Source organism: Pelobates fuscus, chromosome 6, assembly GCF_036172605.1.
Source record: "Pelobates fuscus isolate aPelFus1 chromosome 6, aPelFus1.pri, whole genome shotgun sequence".
Taxonomy (NCBI): domain Eukaryota; kingdom Metazoa; phylum Chordata; class Amphibia; order Anura; family Pelobatidae; genus Pelobates; species Pelobates fuscus.
The window spans coordinates 61,567,729-61,590,476 of NC_086322.1; the positions used below are offsets into that span (position 1 = coordinate 61,567,729).

Genomic DNA, 22,748 nt, shown 5'->3' on the forward strand with positions numbered 1-22,748 from the left:
ATTGACTATGTATTTCAAAGGGCATTACAGGTCAGGCATATACTATTGTGTATACCAAGAGCCCACCATCATCTCTTGCTCCCTCTTGGATGCTGTGTAGACAAAGTCCAGTTCAGTGAGGAATAGGGAAGTGTATTATATAGATTACAATCCCTCTTTGTCAGATAGGGTGACCAACCTAAGCACTAGCCATGCAATCAGTTTATCTACCATGCGAGAAGGAGCGGTGGAGTCAAAATTCAGGTAAGTGAGATTAATTGTGATAGATTACACTGCAACACAAAAGAAAATAAAACACTCCAGAAGAACATTTTTGCTCGTGGTCCTCAGTCTTATTATGTGTAGGTAATACTTTACGAAAAAGTTAGAACCAGAGGACAGAGTTACTATTACTGACTAAGGTGTTCTTGAAAGGTAGTGTATGATCATATAGAGCACTGCTCCTCAACAATTTTCTCAAGGCACACCTAGCAGTCCAGGATTTAGGGATTACCCAGGTGTGTCTAATGAGTCATTCACTATATCTAGAATTGTCAGGAACTGCAAAATATAGGGCAAAAATATCTGAACCGGAATAAGTATCAACCCAGGTAAATTCCCAGCAATTCATTGTTTAGTGAATAACCTGGAAAGTGGAATATGGACATTTATGTAGTATATCTGAATTATGTAATTACTTTAATCAAGCAAAGTCTTGTCTTTATACTGTTAAGATCTTACAAGGTTTAGTTTTTAATTCATTTATTTCACTTTAGTTTTTTGTGTTTTATCATCTGAGGAAAAGTATGGAATTAACGTTAATTTGGGCGGATGCTCATACATTTTCCTACACTTGAATTTTTTAGTGAAACAATTCTAACTAGAACTCTCTCAGGGTTATTCACTGAAGTGTGAATTGTCTTGAATTCATGAGATGTCTATATGATGATGATAATTATTTAAAAAAATTATAGACTATTATTTCTGCATTAAATGTTAACATCTAGGTGACCGCACAAAACCTGTACTAAATAATTTACCCTTTTGTTGTACATATATAAAAAAAATCTACAGGGAAAAGAAAGAAAACAAAATTCTCAGTGTTTTATATTGAATTTGATACTGGAATTGGAATATAGAGTAAAACTCACATGTTGCTGAGTCACTTCCATGTAAGCTCTTAATCTAACAGCTCTCTGTATTCCAAAACCACTATCAATTCCAATTCCATATTTTGAATCCAGTATAAACTTAATTTCTATGTTCCGAATCCAGTAACAACGTAAATTCTATATTTTAAATCCAGTACCAACTTCAGTCCTATATTCCAAATCCAGCATCTACTTCAATTCTGTATTCCGAATGTGGTATCAACTTCAATTCTGTATTCCGAATGTGGTATCAACTTCAATTCTGTATTCCGAATGTGGTATCAACTTCAATTCTGTATTCCGAATGTGGTATCAACTTCAATTCTGTATTCCGAATGTGGTATCAACTTCAATTCTGTATTCCGAATGTGGTATCAATTTCATATTCGGAATGTGGTATCAACTTCAACTCTGTGTTCTAAATGTGGTATCTCCTCAAAATCTTGAATTGAGTATAGACTTCCATATACTACGCTATGGGAGTTTTGTTTTCTCACTTTTCTCTGTAGATTTATTTGCTACAATTACAACAAAAGGGTAAAATATTTAATACCTTGTTTGCCTGCGCTGTCACCTTGTTTGTTATTTGTTATTCACTAATATGCATGTGCTTTTGTGAAGTGACAATGCTACAGATGACTAAGAGCTGCACTGGTTAAATTGTTTTTTTATAGAACCATCACTGCCCCCCTATTTATTTGGGTAATTATTTCTGCACTGATGATGGTATTTGCACACGCACACACTTATTTTGTCACACTGTTATTGTTTTTTGAAGTGCGGACTAGTGATTCCATTAATATTAAAATTAACTTGGTCTTTTTAAAAGAGAATTGATTTTGCTTGCAATTATTTTAGAACTCACAACTGATTAATATATTTTTTTAATTGACATTGTTCTACGTTACAAGTTCATTATTAGCTAGTAATGATTTTGCATGTCTTTTTAACATTTGTAATCTTGTGTTTAATAATTTTTGTTTCTCATTTTAAAATTCTATTCTTTAATGACAGCAGCATGATTACATCTGTTTTTTTTATTTTTTTTTTATTCACAATGCATTGTGACAGTGGCTAAGACAGTGAATACTACCCAAACTGGACAACATTGCTATTTCCACTGTCGAATAAATATGCCTAAATTTTCTCAATCCAGAATTGAGATTAGATTTTAGTCTGTATTTCAATGCTCAATGTAATTACCAACAAAGACTGTAGTAATAGATGGATTTCAATATAAAAAACTAGAAAAGCTACAATTTCTGGGGAAATTGTGTGAAGTGTTCTTGCCTCCACCGGTAGTCTACAACTGGAGTGGGCGGAGTAACTGTTATCATTTATATAGCACATTTAATTGCAACGTTGTTGCACAGTTACATTAAACCATACATTTATAAAAAACATTAGCAGGTGTACAAAAGGCCCTGTCTATGACATCACTTGCTGCTGCAGCCTGGCACAGGTCAGAGTATTTTGGCGGTTGCCATCTTCAAATGGTCGTATTTTAATAACTATAATTCCTACAGTGAAGAGCTTTATATTGTGAGAATCACAAGACCCAGACCTACATTTTGATGCATAGTATGTCTCTGCCATATTAACAATGAAGGCACAATCGCAGTTTAGAAATTGCCCTTCAAATGTGAGCTTTGCAGAGTGGAGTTTCAATGAATGTCAATGGACGGCGTGAGTTGCAAACAAATGGTCATATTGTGAAAACTATCAGGACTATGGCTTAGCTGTGGACATTTTTAGTGGCAGCAGGGGTAGCTGAACGTTTTGATATAAGATTTGTGTAGGTGGGCCTGAAAATGAGGGAGTGGTGGCAGTTTAGAAATCATGTCCTGATTTTTCAGCTTTTGCCAGCTCCCACTCTAGCTTTGCCATTCATTCCTATGGGACAAATTTCGCCACAAGAACGACGATATTCCGAGAACCATTCGGCGAAACGTTCCACAAAGTAATAGCAATCCGATCGGGAACAATCTGCACGTTTTGGTATATTTTTGTCTATGTAGTGTAAAAACTGTGGGAGGAGTTAGGGTGGCAAATTTGGCTATAATAATATATATGTGAGATAACATTAAGTGGTCTTGCTTTGCAAGAACACTTAATAACATATCATCATTATACTTCTGCCAATTTGTACTAAACTAATAGTAGGATTATTGAGTGGTTAATAATAATGTGCCGCTTTCTAAGGTAATTCATTATGGTATGAGACAATAGATGGAGGTTTTTTTCATTACGAAAATGTTAATTGAAATGGAATTACACCTTTTGTTTCTTTTTTTTTTTAATCATAATCAATTACCTTCTTGTTATCAAATAAATGGTATTTGATTTTTTCTGTGCATAAAGAAGTTTTTTTTTTTTTTTTTACTTTTTATTTGAATGTTGTGTAGTAGTCAAAACTGGTTGTACAATTACTAGTATTTTATTTTTAGACGTTCCTGAATGTTATGTTTCAAATGTTTTATGCTTCCTTATGTATGTATATGGATTTGGGCGGAGAGACATTTTTCCCTTTTTCTCTTTTGTACCCTTTTTCTTAGTTGTTTTTCCAAGTTTAAAAAAAAAAAAAACAACAAATATAATAAAAAACTATTTGATTAGATAGTCCCGAATGAACATTGAAATTGCTTGTCCTATGTTTACATGCTCGCTCAAAATCCAGAGTTTTGTATTTACTTTCTATACCATTCTATTACCTTCATATAGTTATCATACCTGCAAATTCCCTTATTAAAGGTTAAAAATAGTATCCAGTGACCAGTGATTACATTTAAATTTCACACATACTGTCCTCTCTCTCTCTCTCTCTCTCTCTCTCACACACACACACACACACACACGTATTCTAGGTGGCAACTTGTAGTCAAAGCAACAATGCGTTTGTTTATTTTCTTGTGAATAAAAAATGATGACATTGAATGAATACATGTTCCATTGACTTGGGTAAAAGCAACATATGTACCATAATCTTATGAATCATTAGAAAAAAAGGAATCTTATTGTTAAATAATTTATTATTATGAAAACAAATAATAATAATAGTAGTAATCTTTAGACCAGGAGACACTGACTTCTGGTGTCCAGTTGACCAATTGTACAAATTCCAAATATTTTCAGAAATAAAAGAGTACTATACACAGTGCTAATCAGGTCTTGCTGCCACATGGTGCTTGCTGTCAGACAACAGTGTATGTTGTGTGTGGGGGGCTGTTTGTGTTGTAACAACCCACCTCTTTTACAGATAGGATTTTATATACCCTTCTAGGGTATAGAAAGACCAGGACACATCCAGTTCAGTTTTCCTTTTTATTTAATGAGAAAACAGGTGCTTTAAAAAATAATAAACAAAACAAAATTCCTTGCTCTTACTTGAGCTCTTACTAGACAGAAATAACTATCTGTAATTGGGTGGCTTTCCCACTTACCAATTTTCAAAAACAAAATAGATTTGCAATAAACACAATTGTTCGCCTAGCTGGCTTTTCCTCCCTCACTCTGCAGCAGGCTGATCCCTTCTTTTAAAAGCCTGCCTGCTAATTGACCAGCTACAGGTGAGTGTCAATTAGTTCACATCTCCGAAACTCTTAAGTTAAATCCAAGTTCTGGTCTGTTACAGAGCAACTAGTGCTGTTGGAGCACTGGCCCACCCTGCTCTCCAAATGCTCTGCCCCAGGGACCCATACCGTGTTTTGCAGAGTATCAGCAATGCAATTGCAAACTTAACATCTCTCCGTGGGACATTTTGCTGAAAAATCTCTGGCTGCTGTTTAGCAAAGCTGGCCTGATATATCTTCCTTCAACCACTCTTCCACATTTTCGCTCACAGTGTGTTGTAAGTGGGCAGACTGTGCTTTAGGATAAAACAAAGAAAGAGAAGAGATTCAGCGCTTGCATAATACTGTAAAGGTTCTGAGGAAGCTCAAACACAGAGTCCAGAGTCTCTCTTGTCCGTTGTAGAGAAATGAAGAAGCAGAAGGGTGGTGTAGCGTCAATTATGTCCTTGAAGATATGTGGAATAAAAAAAAAAAGAAGACAATTTATGGTGTAGTATGTAGGTTATAAAGGTGATTGGCGCTACACCACAGTTTTGTTTCTTGATATCTGTGCTTTAGGATGTTTTGTGTGGAATGACCCCATGTGCTGTGTTTGACGTTCATGTATTGTGACTTCAACCCACCACACATTTCATTGTTAAAAAAGGCATTTTTGTCAGCATTGCTTACTTATAGGCAGAGAGAACTATAATACACCTGAGAAAATGTCTAGTTAAAGATGCGAAAAGCATCCAAGATTTAAGTTGTTATTTTTGCATGTCCACATCCCCTCCTTTCTACAGGTGTATGGACGTTTTTTTAATTTTATGTCCACTCACTAGATTTTTGTCTATACACTTTAGCCATGTTTATAAGCTTGCAATAAATCTGTTCTAGCAAGGAGCGGTTTCCTGCATACTTTCCTTGGATATCTTCTGAGTGTGGTCTTGTGCAATCCATCTATTATTTTACATAATTGTCTTGGGTTCTAATAAACCAGCACCAAAGACTGGGATCCACAGCAACACTACTGAGTGAGGTATTTTATAACCAGTTTTGCTTCATTACTGTGTTACCAAGATTTGGGGTAGTGGCACTACTGGTTTAATTGTTCAACTATAATGCCTGGTATTTGGATGGGGGTCATAGTATTGATAATTTGAGATCTGGTCTGGAGCTTGTGTGCCCCTCTGGAGAGTGAAGATAAGGAGAAGCACCTGATGGAGGTGAAGACCACAAGATAATTTGCTGTAAAACGGGTCACATGGCTGGGCTGGAAGATCTGTTAATACTCCCCACATTAAAGTCATTAAGTGTCCAGAAATTGCCTTGTGGTAAAGCATTTTCAGACCCCTGAATTAGATTATTTGAGAGAATTAATCTTTATCACAAAGTCAGTTTCTCAACAAAATACATTTTCTTCAGAATGCCAAACATTTTTGGAACTTGTACTTGTGCATACTCACCACATGGTGACAGCATAGACAGTAAAACTATAGAAATCAAACCAGAGTTAATATCATATGCCAACAATTCATGCAAATCTGCTGTGCTTTCTCTTTTTAGTTTTGTTTATTACAAACATACTTTCTGTGCAAGCAAGGTAATTGAGGTAATGTAGGAGATCTGAGGATTTCTCATAATGCTAATTTGTTATAGGGTTTTTGCCGTGCCTTTTTGGTCGAAATGGTAATTTTACAGACTGAAGTTAAAGTAGTACATACATTTTGTTCAACCCATCAATGTCGAATAGCTGCGATACATGTAGGATGTGGTTGCTAGGGCACCCCCTTAACTAGTGACACACTTACTCTGTACAATGAAAATAAATAGGTTTTCTGGCAAACAGGCCTGGAGTTTTAAAGCACTGAGCTTTAGGAGGTCCCATTGGGCTTTACTCAAATATGATGTGTTTTTACCACTGGAAAAAAACAAACTTATGGATAGCATGATTAAAAAGTGTGTTGGAAAATTGCAATTGCACTTTGTGTGGATATGTATTGTGCTGCATGGAAAAAAATGGGTGTCTGACAATTTATAGCTCACAAAAAGCAAGCACATTTTTTGCCTACTCAGTAGGCATGTGCATGGGGAAAATTTTTGGTTCGGTTCGGCTTTCCGGTAATTCGGCACTTCAAGACTTCGGAACTTCAGCAACTTTGACACTTCGGAAATTCGGCAACTTCGACACTTCGGAAATTCGGCAACTGTGGAACTTCGGCACTTCAGAACTTCGGCACTTCGGAAATTCGGCACTTCGGAATTTCGGGACTTCGGCATTTCAGAATTTCGGGACTTCGGCATTTCAGAATTTCGGGACTTCGGCACCTCAGGACTTCTCTTGCAGCCGCTTGGTAGATAACTCCCTAATTCCCACGGTATTAGGGAGTTATCTACCAAAAGGCTGAAAGACCTAAATTGGTCTTTCAGACAAATTTACTAATACTAAGTAAAAATTTGGACATTCGGAAGTACCCGAATGTCTGAATTGTCCGAAATTCGTCCGAATTCATATTCGGACCGAAGCGAATTGCACATGTCTACTACTCAGAAATTTTGCTTCATACTATTTGTGTGTGTGGAAAGCCGTGTGTGTTGTATGTATCAGATGACTGTATGTTGGTAGGCTGTGAGTTTTGTGTGTCTGTGGGCAGTGGTGTGGCTGGTACGGTGTTTGCCAAGTAGCTGTGTGTGGGGGAAATCTATGTGTGTTCTTTTTTTTGACAATCTTTTTATACAACCGTAGGGAATGAAAGAAAAGGAGTCATATCCGTTCATATAAAGAATAACTGGGAATAAAACATGATGTAAAACAGTTATCCAATTTCAGGAATATTTATCTAAGAGAGTCACAACTCAGAAAATATGATAAAAAAGGACTGCCAAAGTAGGAGGGAAAAAAGGGCGAGGAGAGAGAGATGGGATAGAAAAGGGAGATAGCTATGTGTTTTTTGTGTCTATTTGTGGGGTGGTGGTCACCAAGGGCTTAACACGGTTCCAAAATACCAGAGCTTGAATTCAAAGCAAAATGTGAGAGCTCTTCCCAATAAGATTATATAACAACATAAATGCTCGGATTCAAGAACTGTCCACTATCTGCCTGCAAATTCATTTCACATGATACGCACATGGGTTATTAATAGCAGGAGTTTTAATATGATGTCATATGGAGCTGCTTTCTAACAATATGCCCTGCAAAGATCACAGTATGACCTATTTTCGAATAACATTCTTACTGCATCTTAAAGAGACAGAGTGCCACATTTATAGAATAATACTGTTATAAAATTGACTATATATAAAATACACTGCTTGTTGTGCAAACAGTTTGCTGTTATAATTTAAAAATCAAAGTGTAAAAGCATCAGCCAAGCAGTGACTACAACAGAGCCGAAGACATTTTTAGAATCTGCTATTTTGGAATAAATGATGCAATTTGATTTTTAGTTCTTTACAATTCACTGTTTAGTGAAGAAAACCCTTGTTAAAGGCACACTACCACGTGACTCCAGTCCCCATGACAACATCATCTCAGTGAGATTTTTATGGAGACTGGAGTCAATGGGTGTCACCTTGCCTTCAGAGGTTAAACTGTTTTTAAATGGTATCGGTGGACACTCTCAAACTATCACCAGTTGCCAAGGCAAATCATTCTGGTGTGTATGGCAACCGGAGGAAGGTCAGAGGATACAGAGCTGTTGGGAGCCAGGGGGACCAATGTAGGAGTTAAACTGTTCAAAACCAATTTAACCACTGAAGCGAATACAGTGTCCAAGCATTCCCACCACCATAACAACTTCATAGACATAGAGTGGGTATCAATCTAGACCACTAATGGTGTGCATGTGACTTGTTTTGGTGGGTGCAGTGTTAATTACCACTATTTTTCTGCACTATATCTACAATAATTATAAAATATCCTTTTAACACCATCCACACTTATTCTAGCATACAGCACACAATTTAACCAAAATGTCTGTGAAAGCTCATGTATATATCTCTATGGTAACAGGATTCTTAAACCAGACAAAGGCAGAACTTAATAAACACACATTTATTATGAACAATAAATAGTCACAGTTCATACAAATAATATCTATTACAAATTGCACCAAAAAGGCAAAATAAAAAGAGAGAAAATTAACAGAATAAAATCTCAATGCTCAATATACTAGCAAAGTATTTTTCCTCCAATAAAGTCTTGGTAAGGAACTAGCAATCCACTGCAATTATGTTTTTTGTTCTCAAAATGAACTACACATTTTTTTCAAGCTTGATCAATGATTGTACAGGTGGTCCTCACTTTACGACCAACCTGTTTTACGACGGCTCGCACTTCCGACCAGCTCTCTAGTGTGGGGTTTCGAGGGATTATGTTCGGGGAATTTTTTGTGAACATAGATTTCAGAGATTCCTTGTGCTAATGAGCTAAGCTATGTTCAGGGAAGTTTCCCTGAATATAGATTAGCTGGATTCTTTGCACTTGTAAGCAAATCTATGTTCAAGGAACTTTCCCCCGAACATAGATTTGCGGGATTCCCTGCCCTAGTGAACTGGTCTATGTTCGGGGAATTCTGCTACCTAGCTCATGCTGGCTAGCGCATCCTCACTTACCGACAAAATCGCTTTACGACCGAGTTGTAAGAAAGGAACCTGGTCGGTAAGTGAGGACTGCCTGTACACACTTTTTCTAGGCTCTCCAAATAGTAAAATCAAATAGTAAAATAATCAAATAGTAAAATAAACAAATAGTAAAAACCATAACCATTTCAGAAACACCACCTAGTGAACTCCAAAAAATTACACCACAGCAAACAAGACTTGTTCACTCCAATCAACAAATAGAAAGCATGGATACATGCAGTAAATATTTTTGCTGCAGTTTCTGAATGGGGAGTTAGTAATAGGCTAAGAGCGTTAGGTGACACCATGAAACCTCTGACCTTTATAGGAAGTAGAGGGGCAGAGTGATCGGGTGCTGTTTTCCAGAGTTTGGGGTTAAACCGTCCATTAATGGTTTAACCCCTTAATGTAACATGGTGCCCAGGTCCTTCCCACACTTATTGTGAGGAAGTTGTTATGGTACCCAGAGTGTCCCTTTAACTCCTTAAAGGTTAGCGTTCTCCTGACATTTCTAGATAAGGACAGATAGGGCTTTCTTTTGAAACCATAGGTGGAAACGATGCAATTCATCATGGAAATACTTGGGGTTATTCACTAAACTGCAAATTAATATACAAAAGAAAAAAATCCAGCAAAAATAGCCAGGCTGCCACCAAGATCTGATATTTTTTTTCCCTACGTTTCGATTTTAATGTACTTCATTTCAGAGGTCAGTGACTAATCATGACTGTTCTCATGAAACATTTTTCTACCTGTACATGTCTCCTGCATAGCTCAGGTTCTCAGAGATAGATGGCTCTGTTGAAGTGCATATTTAACTAGCAGAGAGGGTAGTGTAATGTATCCTGTCAGTACCTGTAAACATCCACTCAGACACACCTGCATGCTGCATGGATCTTCATCACAATGCCCAGGAACTCACTATGACAGAGCCGAGCCCCATTCTGACACTGACACACAGGTAAGGTAGGGCTATTTGATACATTGCAATATTTCCAATTTTTTTTTTTTTTTTTTTTACCAGATATGAGCACTGTCTGCTGTTTGATTATACATTAATGTTGGATTATCCACCCAATGTTCCAAATAAATACTGTGATAATATTCATAATCTAAAAACAGTAAGTATATATTGTGAAAAATAACCTGTGGGTTAAGTAAAACCTCACTCAGAGGCTTCAGTCCACAGTAAAGTTTCAATAGACAAAAAACACCTTGTTAAATCACAGACGTCTGTGGGTCACTGAGGTTTAGGATCTGTGAAGGAGGGGTGGGGGGAGAGGTTAATATATTGGATGTATCGGTAACAAAACAAGATAAAATGGTCTTTATTACACCCGGAGAGATCAGATATGTGCATGTGATTATGCATACAGATTCAAATGGTATGTTTCACTCCTAGCAAGGTGGACTGTATATGATGAGCTCTCCAAGGAAATCTGCATATGTGTAATGAATGGCATACATACATCAAATCCAAGATACCATTACAGGAGTAACAAGAAACAGCTATAGATGGTGTCTGATTTCCCTGACGAAGTGCTACACACCAAAATGCTCGTCGGGCTGGTCTTTTGTGTATTTTATTTTTGTTGCTTTGGGTAGTACTTATCTTAATTAGTATGTAGTAGTATGTTTATGATTCTCCAGCTTTGGTGTGGACTATTTTCCTTGGTATGTAGGCAAACCATCGCGGTGAGCCGAGGTATCGATAAAGACCATTTTTATCTTGTTTTGTTATGGACATATCCAATATATTAATCCCCCCTTTCATAGATCCTAAACCTCAGTGACCTATGGGTGATTTTTGTCTATAATATAAATATACCTGGTAGTGATAGGGTTAATTGCATAAGATGGCATAAAACCAATGATTGCATCTCTAATGCATATGGTTAAATGTTGCATTTATTGCATAAACAATGGTGTTGACGCCATAATTAATTAATACAAATCTGGGACCCTAGTACTGAACGGTAGCCGTTTTTAAAAACCAATATCACTCTTTTTTTGGGGGGTATAGTTTATCTCAACTTTTTAAGACCGTAAATCTATTTGAAAGGAACATTTCTCAGAACCTAAAAGTTTACTCTAAACAGCATGACAATGTCCGTGATTTGAGGTGATCATGGTGCCTGGAGCCTGTATGTGCAGCATTTCGCTATGAAGCACGGAGAAATTTAATAGGGAGGGATCATTCTATTTTATGGACCATCTTGCTGAAGACACACTAAAGTCATATTATCTCACAACTTTAGTGCTCTTCGGGGTAACTTTGGCATGCTGAAGAGCATTTAGAAGCCAAATTTTATTGTGGTTTATTTAGTAAGTCACATGTTACAGTGGGCAGAAAATTAGCTCAGAAAATATAGGCTTAATGAGCAAATCTCTAAGTTGATTCTTAATTTATTACAACACACTGTGTAGAGAACAGACAATAACAAGCAAAACATATGTATGAATATGTAGAGATTGCAGCCATATAAGTCCAGTGATGCAGATGTAATTTTTTTTATTTACATGTACACTTTAAGAAGCAAGTTAAGTTCCAATTCCTTTAACCTTTTTGGGCTCTTGGTCAGTAATACTGATATATAAAACAGTGTAATTTTATGAATTATATTTTGTTTATTCTTACCATTGATTTAGGATTCACCAGTAAATTTCTGGAACGTTATACCTCATATTTATAAAGTGTATTCTTACGGATGTGATAGTTGCTAATCAATATCTCTTGTCAGTTTGGTTGACAATGAGACAACAGAACTTTGGAAAAGCAAACATGGATTTCTAATATCTACTAAGTCTGTGTGTTAATCGGAAATTGTTAAAGGGCACTTAGATATTTCAGACAACAAAATTTAAAGGGGAAGCATAAGTGAAAGATTGTTTGTGTTACTAAAGCCAGCTGTCCGTATTTCACAAAAACCTGGTCACCTGTGGCAAAGCAAGGCAAGTGTGCAAGTCAAGTCATTATATATGGCCAGAGTGATCACCTGCATGTGTATTCCAGTTTCCAAACATCATTGAAGCAATTTACCTGCCCGATTGTTCAATTTACCTTAACAAAATTGATGCACAGAGACAACTAACAGAGTATCAAATTAGGAACACTTTTCATTCATCCATGGTACCACCAAAAGGAAAAGCATACTTTATGCTTTTTATTACTAATGTAAGGTACAAGCAAAATACTTCACTTGTTCTTGTCTACTTAAAGGGACACCCTGGGCTCTAACACAACTTTAATAGATTTAATTGGGTTTGAACTCATGAATATGCGGCATTTTTTGTATGTTCAAATCTTTATAGTTTTTGAATAAAATAAATAGTTTTTTTGCAGAATGATCCACCATAAGCGTGCCTCTTTAGTATGGGCGGGGGATGGTGGGGGCATAATTATAATGACATCCATGCTTGGCCCCTTTTTGACAGTGTCATAAAGGGGAGAGGCATAGTCATTTTCACATAAAGCCAGGGTGAATAGCGTTTTCAAAACTATGGTGTCAGGAATAAATGTTTGTATTCCTGACACTATAGTGTTCCTTTAATCAAATTAAAGAACATTCTGGTCACCATAACAACTTAATTTAAAGGAAAATGCTATGATGCCAGGAAGCCCCTGGGTGCTCTCTTTTTCTTTAAGGGGTTAAACCGCTCTCAAATGGTTTAACCCCAAAGGCTTTCTTCAGCTCCAGATCTCCAGGTCGCTCAGTGGTATAAGCTTCTTAAACGGAGTGTCAGGAAGTGCAGATTGATGTTAGACATGGGTGCCACTGATTGGCAAGAGTCAGCTGACGCTCTAAGCCAATTGCTAGTTCCTGGTTCATAAAAATGTTTTTTTACTTTTTTATGAATGGGGAGCTACAGATTGACTTAGAGTGACCGCTCTAGCCAATCAGCAACACCCCTACCCAAAGGCACTCTGTGCTTCCTGACATTCAGTAAATAAAATATAAAAGAAAAGAGGTCCAGGCACTCCTTGGTTCAGAAGAGGCAACTTTATTGGAACCCACAGCACAGCAAACTTGACAAAGACCGTTAAGGTCGAAACGTTGCTGTGCTGTGGGTTCCAATAAAGTTGCCTGTTCTGAACCAAGGAGTGCCTGGACCTCTTTTCTTTTATATACTACTTCGATGGGAGCCTGGTGTTTGGCTCTGGTACAGTTAAGCATCCTGGCTCGGATTGATGGGATTGAGTGCAGTTCCTAATACATATTCACTTAGTAAATAAAAGAAACATTAACACTGAGATTTTTTTTTTTTTACCTGGGGAGATGAGAAGGTCCAAAGTTTCCCTGCCAGGCCCAGGTACCAAAGCTTTATGTTGTGGTGTCCAGAATGAAGTGGAGGGATCACTTCACTTGTCCTTCTTGCTCCAATCTCCTTTTCTTCTTCTTCTTCATTTGACACAGTCTTCTTATTCTTCTGACACTGTCTTCTCTCCTCCTTGGCTCCTTCTGCTCCTTTACCTTTCTGCTACTTTCTGCGTCTTTTGTGCCCTTCTGCTCCTTTCTCTTTCTGATCCCTTTGTGCTCCTTGCAGACTCTTTCTGCTCTTTCTCCTTTGTGCTCCTTTTGCCTCTTCCAGCGCCTTGCTGTCTCTTCCAACTCCTTGCTGTCCCTTTGTGCTCCTTTCTGTCCCTTCCTGCTCATTTCTGTTCTTTCTCCTTCCTGCTCTTTTACCTTTCTGCTCCTTGCTGTTCCTTTCTGCTCCTTCTGATTCTTTTTGCTCCTTTACCTTCCTGCTCCTTATGTCCCTTTCTGCTCCTTGCAGACACTTCCTGCTCCTTGCTGACCCTTCCTGCTCATTTCTATTCCTTTCTGCTCCTTTTCCTACTTTACCTTTGCGCTCCTAGCAGACCCTTCCTTCTCCTTGCTGCCCCTTTCTGCTTCTTGCTGCCCCTTCCTGCTTCTCGCAGACCCTCCCTACTCTTTCCTGCTCATTTCTGTCCCTTTCTGCTCCTTCTCCTACTTTACCTTTGTGCTCTTTCTACCCTTTCCAGTTCCTTGTGGACTCTTTCTGCTCCTTCTCCTTCTTTACCTTTGTACTCCTTCTGATTCTTTCTGTTCCTTTGCCTTTGTGCTCCTTCTGTCCCTTCCAGCTCATTGATGGCACTTTTGTGCTCCTTCTCATACTTTACCTTTGTGCTCCTTCTGATTCTTTCTCCTCCTTTACCTTTGTGCTCCTTCTGTCACTTCCTGCCCCTTGCTGACTCTTTCTGCTCCTTGAAGACCCTTCCTTCTCCTTGCAGACCCTTCCTGCTCCTTGCTGCCCTTTCTGCTACTTACTTCCCCTTCCTACTCCTTGCTGTCCCTTCCTGCTCTTTTCTGCCCCTTTCTGCTTTTTCAGACCCTCCCTGCCCCTTCCTGCTCCTTGCTGTCCCTTCCTGCTCCTTCTCCTACTTTACATTTCTGTTCCTTATGTCCCTTCCAGCTCATTACTAACCCTTTTTGCTCCTTTTGTCCCTTCCTGCTTATTTCTGTTTCTTCTCCTTTCTGCTCCTTCTCCTACTTTACCTTCCTACTCCTTGCTGACCCTTCCTGTATGCTGTCCTTATCCCTCACTCACCTGATCTTTAGGCTGCCCCCCCATGCCTCACTTACATAATATGTAGGTTGTCTCCCCCTATTCCTCACTTACCTTATCTGTACGCTGCCCACCATCCCTCACTTACCTAATCTGTATGTTCCCCTCCCACCCCTCACTTACCTGTTCTGTAGGCTGCTCCCCCCATGCCTCACTTTCCTAATCTGTAGGCTGCCCTCCCTATCCCTCACTTATATGATCTGTATGCTGCCCCCCATCCCTCACTTACCTGATCTGTAGGCTGCCTCCCCCATCCCTCACTTACCTAATCTGTAGGCTGCCCCCTTCATCCCTCACTTACCTGGTCTGTATGCTGCCCCCATCCCTCACTTACCTGATCTGTGGGCTGCCCCCCGCGTCCCTCACTTACCTGATCTGTAGGCTGCCCCCCACTTACCTGATCTGTATGCAGGGCCGGTGCAAAGAATTCTGGCTACACAGGCAAAGATGCATTTTGCCGCCCCCCAACCCTGAAAATAAAACTGAGTCTTCACCTGTGTGTCTTGTTACCTCCTTTTTGAATTTCTTACCCGCCTTAGTGTATTTTATCCCTCCTTCCCTCCTTTACTATGTCTTACACCCTCTTGTGTGTCTATTACCTTTTCCATACACAGCGGCACCTACTGGCCGGCGCCGGTATTGCAGTGTATTCTTAATCTCAAAAGAAAAATATCAGCACAAGGTGAAAAATCCCAGGGGGTGGGGGGATTAATATTGCTTCTATGGAAATTAAGCTTCTGCATTCAGTCCCTAGGACTTAAAATCCAAGCAACAATAAAGTCAGAATATCTAAGCACGAAAAATCCCGGGGGGTGGGGGGGAAATTAAGCTTCTGCATTCAGTCCCTAGGACTTAAAATCCAAGCAACAATGAAGTCAGAATGTCTAAGCACTAAAAAAAACATATTTGAAAAATATAATAAGATCAGTCTTCCTACTAGTCTGGTGACACGTACAAATAAATGGCCCTTTTGATTCACAAACCTACTCACTTTCCAACCCTTTTAGAAATTAAAAATAAACTTGCTGTGAAAAAGGTGGTGTAAAATAACACTGTAAAAATATACTTATAAATGAACACTGTAGGGTCATGTAATCCTGAGCCTTAGTCTCCTTAGAAGGGGTTAAAAAACTCACAGTATGTTCAGCTCTGCGCGGGTCTGTTGGCGCTGGCCTGGCCCCAATCCACGTCCTTGATGACATCATCAGAATAGCCGATTTTTAGCCATTCCAAAGCTTTCCCACAGGGAAATCGGCAAGGCCGTGTGATGGGGCGGGGCCAAACACCTTTTGACCAAACAGCACCTCCTCATAGAGATACATTGAATCAATGCATCTCCATTAGGGAAAATTCAGCGTCTAGTGCTGCCTACTGTGCAGTACTGCCCCAGGAAGAACCTCCAGTGGCCATCTAAGTGGCCATGCAGTCCTTTCGGGAAATACAACAGTCCAGCTCTAGAGATCATTAAGAATGTGGGGCATCAACCAAAAAACAAAAGTATTGTACATTAACCCGTAGAGTGCTGGGAGGTTAAAGAGCCCTGATAATTTCTTCCTACCTCTTGTCTCCTGCAGTAGTGTGTCATTAGACAGTACACTGCAATAGCCTCTGCATTTAAACAGCAGATTAAGTTACAGGTACTCTAAGCTGTGGCTCTAAAGCCTTGATTGATAATGACCCGGCATGTAAGATTCTAATGAATGCAAGAATAATGAAGGTTACACAGTGAGCCAGTTCAGGTCTTTTCACAAGTCATAAGAATTGGTATTATAAAGACATATCAAGACAATGGCACAAAGAATTATACAGTGTGAGTTTATTGAGATGGATTTGTAGCACATATGAATATATTACATCCCTAGAGTCAATTACTGGCATTAGCATTTGTTGCATATAATCTAGTTCCTTAAAACAGGATTTAAAAAGGATTTGTTACCAAGCAGCCATGTATTCCAGGAATATGTGTAGAGAAAATGAAACCATCCAGGCGCTGTGCAAACGAGAACACCGCAAATCTCCTAAATCATCAGAATGAAAAATAAAAAGAAACATATTCAGTGAAGGTTACAGCTCTGACTACACAAAGTCACCTTGATATAGTGTTTCGGACTAATAGACGACAGTCAGTTGTTGGTAACGCACATAGAATCTTTCTACGAAGTAGATAACTTTACCTCCAGTGTAAAACTGCTCTGTTAACACTATAGCAGTGCCCTGTGTCATGGTAAAATAAAATATAACAAACACTGTGCAATGCCTAGATCCATATAGTTTTACCGTATTGACAAAAAAAAAACCCCAAAAACTAAGACAATTCAGATGCAGAATGTTAAATATTACACATGGTAAATATCATCAGGTCTATTTGTCAGAACCCACTAAATGAAGACTCCATGCACCATAACAACTAAAGTTATCTGCGGTGGTTACGGAGCCAGGAGTGCACTGATGTCCCCACCAAATGTATCCCCAGGTTTAAGTTTTTACGTGGAGTCTGTCGGGTGCTACATCCTTGTCTCCACTACAGCCTTCAGTAGTGCTGAAAGTTCCCTGTCTGAGCTAATCTTATTGGCTGAGAGCAGTTGATGCTAACAGGAGCTTTTGGCTCTCACGTCAGGGAGCGGTGCCCTTGGGTGATGGGGGAGGGTGGTTGGGGGGGTGTAGTGGTTATGGTACATGGAGTGATCCTTTAAGTCATATCTCTGCACCCACACTCAGGATACCACCGAAAATAGTAGTATGTAATATACTCCACTGCAGTTTTACTGGGATCTAATATACCAACATTAAGTTTATTTACATTTTTATTAGAAAACAAAACCTGTAAAAGGCTAGGGGCGCTTTTAGGGTTAGAGAGATAGCCGTCTCTGTCTTGTTAATGGTGGGGTATCACTCTAGTATGTGTTAATTTAACATTTTATTTATACTTTATCACAGTAAGAGAGAATAGAACAGTCACGCTGAAAAGCTTAATTTACTGGATGGCTCTAGTTAATGCTGCGGTCACATAGACTCTACCATAATGTAGAAGTGTTGCTATATTATATAGTTTTGCTATGTATTATATAATGTAGAGGTTTTGCTATATTATGGGGCTTTGATATATATTTTGTAGATAATATAGAAGTGTTGCTATATTATGGAGTTTTGATATATATTTTATAGATAATGTAGAAGTCTTGCTATATTATGGAGTTCTTCTATATATTATGTAGATAATGTAGACGTTTCTCTATATATATTAAATAGCTATAAACATGTACACAAGTCTTTTTCCTGCCTTATTAGAAAATCTCCAATCAGCAGTTGTTCCTCTAGCTATGTGATGCTCATCAAGTCACTTCGCCAGTCATGATGATAGTAAATACACAGACATAATTTAGAACCTCCAGCAGAATCTTAGAACAAAATATTTTCACTATTAATTTAGTTTGACAAATGCAGGGGTGTAAAAAGAGCACCTCATATTTTGTTGGTCTTTAATTGCCATAATTCGTAGTAGGGTTGTATTTTACAGATAATTATTGGTGCTGTAGTTCTTTAACATCCTAGGTCAGTGGTGGGGAACCTTCGGCTCTCCAGATGTTTTGGACTACACCTCCCATGATGCTTTGCCAGCATAATGTGTGTAAGAGCATTATGGGGGATGTAGTCCACAACATCTGGAGAGCCGAAGGTTGCCTATCCCTGTCCTAGGTACTAAAACCTGATGTCCCTGGGATAAACCGTGGGTTTTTATGACCTAATGGCTCTGGAAATTGTGTATGCTTTAACATCATTAACAGGTAAATTAATTAATTATTGAAATGTAGTGAACTGAAAACTAAATTTGACGAATACAAGAGACGTGGCTGATTTAAAAAAAAAAATCTCTTATTTAAAGGGATTCTAAAGTGCCAGGAAGACAAAACCATTTTTCTGGCACTATAGAATACAATAGTACCCCACTCCCGCGTGGCTGACGGGGTTAAAACCTCATTCAGTCACTTACCTGAATCCAGCACCAATGTCCCCTGCCAATGCTCCTCCAGCCCCGACATCAAGCGTCAGGGTAGAACTAATGCACATGCGCATTCCAGTGTCCGTTTCAAACCAAGCAGCCCTCTAGTGGTGGAGTTAACCCTGGGTAGTAATTGTTTCAGTTTCTCAATAACTGCAATAATTACTATTGCAGGGTTAAAGGGACATGGGACATTGCACCCAGACCACTTTAATGAGCTGAAGTGTACTGGGTGCCTACAGTGTCCCTTTAACTAAAATCTCTGCTTGGATATTTGAGCTTCAATTTAGCAATTCGTCTTTAAAGGCAGTACAATTGGTTTAATTATTGGACACTCGGATGTCTTTAACTGTAGACAATTTGTTCTTACTGCTTTCATTATTGCGGGGCAGAAGAAGGGAATGGTTTGATCCAGCTAATCACTTTTGTTTAGTAACTGATAAAGAAAGTGAACTATAACTGACTTAGAGACCTCCTAGTCCTTTACATTGTCTACATGCCAAAGGATGCATGATAGTTTTAGGACCCTCCAGTGACCATGTATGGAATGTAAAGCAATAAAAGAAAATTAAATATTAGGTAGCGGTTTGGCTTGAACAATATAAAGATTAAATTTACTGCCATTTCAGTTTTTATATGTTTTTTGCTCTTTGACCTAGATTTTTTCGAGTGTTAAGGCATTAGTTTCATGCTAGGAAACCTGATGACCTTGTCCTTGTCTTCAAAATGCCATTGATTCTAAAAATATGCTTCACCACTGTTATTAAATAAAGGAAATTGGATATGGTAAATAATTAAGTTTACCAATAAGAAAATGTCCTATTCCTATGGAACAGAATTTCTATGGGCAGGCAAGGGATATCCTTTTACCATTACTGAATACATAAGGATATTAAATGGCGAGAAAGGTGTACCTTCTATTATATAAGGTTCAACAATATGTATTTTATGTATAATAGATTTGAAATATCTCTATGAAAACGGCATCTCAATAAACAATAAATATGGACTGCTTTTTTCAGGTTTTCTTGCTTGAAAAAAAACCAAAATCCATATTCAATGTACATATCTTATTAAGTGTACATTTGTGAAAACGGCTTTCGAACATAGTGATGTACAGTATAGAGCCTTGCCTTCTTTAACCTTTTTTAATTGTCATGTTAGTGGAGTGGGTAAACAGTGTTTTTGTTTTTTTCCCGTAGTGCTAAAGCTTTTGAATGTGACAGTTGTTTCAAACAGATGCATGTGCCTTTAAAAGGGTTACTCTAAGCCCCATCATAACTTGGCAAAATTGCAAATTTGATGTAGCATAGAGCACTCTGATTCTACTACTAGCTCTAAATGTGGCTTATCATCAATTTGTAAATACAGTCTGTCAGAGCTGTGAATAAGGTGGGCGAAATTCACAGTTTTTCCCATCCAATGTCAGAGTTGTCCTCATTGTGAATACATCATGCACAACATTAGTAGCGTCACTAGGGTTGGTGTCACCCGGTGTGGTAACTCATGGTGTCACCCCAACCCCCTCCATGTCCCTTAGTGTTGCTCTCCCATCTCTTCCTTGTCCCTTAGTGTTCCTCTCCCTCCCCTGTCCCTTAGTGTTCCTCTTTCCCCCCCATTACCTGTCTCTTAGTGCCCCCCATTCCCATTAATGTTGCTCCCCTCCCCTTAGTGTTCCTCTCCCTTCTCTTTTAGTGGTTCCTTTTCCTTTCCCTCCCCTCTACCTTAGTGGTTAGGAGCTGGCCTAAGTGTATTACTTACTTATGTTCCCGCAAGGCCTACTCCCCACCTCTCGCGGATATATTGCTACATGGCCCCCACGTTTAGATAAATATACACCATATTCCCTTCTTCAGGGGTTTTTAGGGTGTCACATGTCATGGCCATACGCTTTTAGCTCTTTACGGTCACTGAGAGGCCAACACCCGCCACAACTATTAGTTGCCAAATCATAGGTAGAGCTTCTCATCGCCACTTGGCAACTAGCAGGGATTCACCTGTCACGGGGTAGATAAGTTCTTCGCCACCGTCACTAGCTCGCGAGTCACCTTTGGCCTTCAAAGCAGTTTTATTGACTCATTTTTTTTATAGGATGTCGAATTAATCAATCCAAGGAGATGACCTATCTGTCCAGGGCACTCCTTCCAGGCCCAGTACATCTGTTAGACCAAGCTAATCATGGACTAACGGGATTACTGGACCACGCACTCTCACTCTCACGTAACACACTGGCTGCTAACACAAAGATGGCATATGATAGGGTTTTGATAATATTCCACAAATTTGGTGGGGATTTCCATGTACCAGATAATTACTCTATCGAGACCATGGTGGCTTTTGCCTTTCTTTGTCACCTACGCCTTAAATTAACACCATCAAGTTATACCTCACTGGGATCCAACACCACGTCCTCACCACCTTTCCCAATCACCCACCTTTTCTGTCCTCATATCCCATCAAAGCTATTCTTAAAGGTATCAACAAGACAGATCGATCTCCTACTACCCATAGATTACCTATAGACGGACCCATATTCATGGACATATCAGGCCTTTTGGACACTAAACCCATTAGTGTCCAGGCTAACTCTGTCATCAAAGTAGCTGTTTACATCATCTTGTACGACTTCCTCAGACCCAGAGAGTTCACTGTGGTCTGTCAATACGATGTCAGCACAAGTTTAAAACTATCTAACCTAGTCAAACATAACGACTAATACATCCTGTCACTACGTTCATCTAAGACCAACCATACGAACCATCCTACCACAATCCCTCTCTTTCAAACAGACAACCTCTAGTGCCCCGTGAAGATACTCGATTCATTTCTATACACTTGCCTCAGTCACCTTGCTAACTCTCCCTTACTACTGCTTCATGGACATCCACTTATCACTTCCAAGTTCATATTTTACATTAGAAAACTGCTGCTCAGACTAGTACACAATCCCTCTGCATTTTCAGTCCATATCATTAAAGGATCACTATAGGGTCAGGAACACAAACATGTATTCCTGACCCTATAGTGTTAACACCACCATCTAGCCCCAATGGGCCCCCTCATGCCTCCATAAATATAGTAAAAAATCTTACTGTATTGAAGCCTGAAGCTGTAAATCTGCATGCTGTTAGACTCAGAAAAACAAACAGTCTGCTGACATGTGGTAGCCTGATCCAATCACAGTGCTTCCCCATAGGCTTGGCTGAGACTGACAAAGAGGCAGATCAGAGGCAGAGCCAGCATGATTCAAACACAGCCCTGGCCAATCAGCATCTCCTCATAGAGATGAATTGAATCAATGAATCACTATGAGGAAAGTTCAGTGTCTGCATGCAGAGGCAGGAGATACTGAATCACAGGATGATGTGCACAGTGCTGCCCTGTGCTCTGCTGACAGCAGATCTAAGTGGATGGAGACATATTATACCTCCATCAACTCAGAAGTCCCTCTGGTTCACTCTGAGTGACTGCAACTGGAGGTGTTCTTTGCTTTCAATGTAAACACTGTATTTTCTCAAAAAATACAGTGTTTACATGAGAGAGGCTGCAGGGAGCTATAGTTTTCACCTGAACAACCTCATTAACCTGAAGTTGTTCAGGTGACTATAGTATCCCTTTAAAAGATTGGGCAGATGTAAATCCTTGGTCTACAGCACTTATATCCTGCAGCCTGAGAAAGAATTCAGGAAAGCATTTAAGTGTTTTGCATTTTAAGTATGCAATAAAGTGTGTTTTTCTTCTTTTTCCCTCTTTATTACAGGCCTACCTGTACATTGGTTTTGGCACACCGCTACCAACTTTCTCCCTCTCCTCTATTGTAAATACAATTGAAGTTCTGACCACAAGTAAAAGGCCATA

General features: G+C 39.0%; 1 protein-coding gene across 1 annotated transcript in view; it reads left to right on the forward strand.

The window, feature by feature from the left end:
- The first annotated feature begins 10,186 nt into the window (after positions 1-10,186).
- The window catches only part of LOC134614226 (proton channel OTOP1-like), a 127,987-nt gene continuing 115,425 nt past the window's right edge, over positions 10,187-22,748 (forward strand). The window contains exon 1 of the mRNA XM_063457779.1: positions 10,187-10,262. The gene's annotated coding sequence lies outside the window, so the exon portion shown is untranslated. The remainder of the gene's footprint in view (positions 10,263-22,748) is intronic.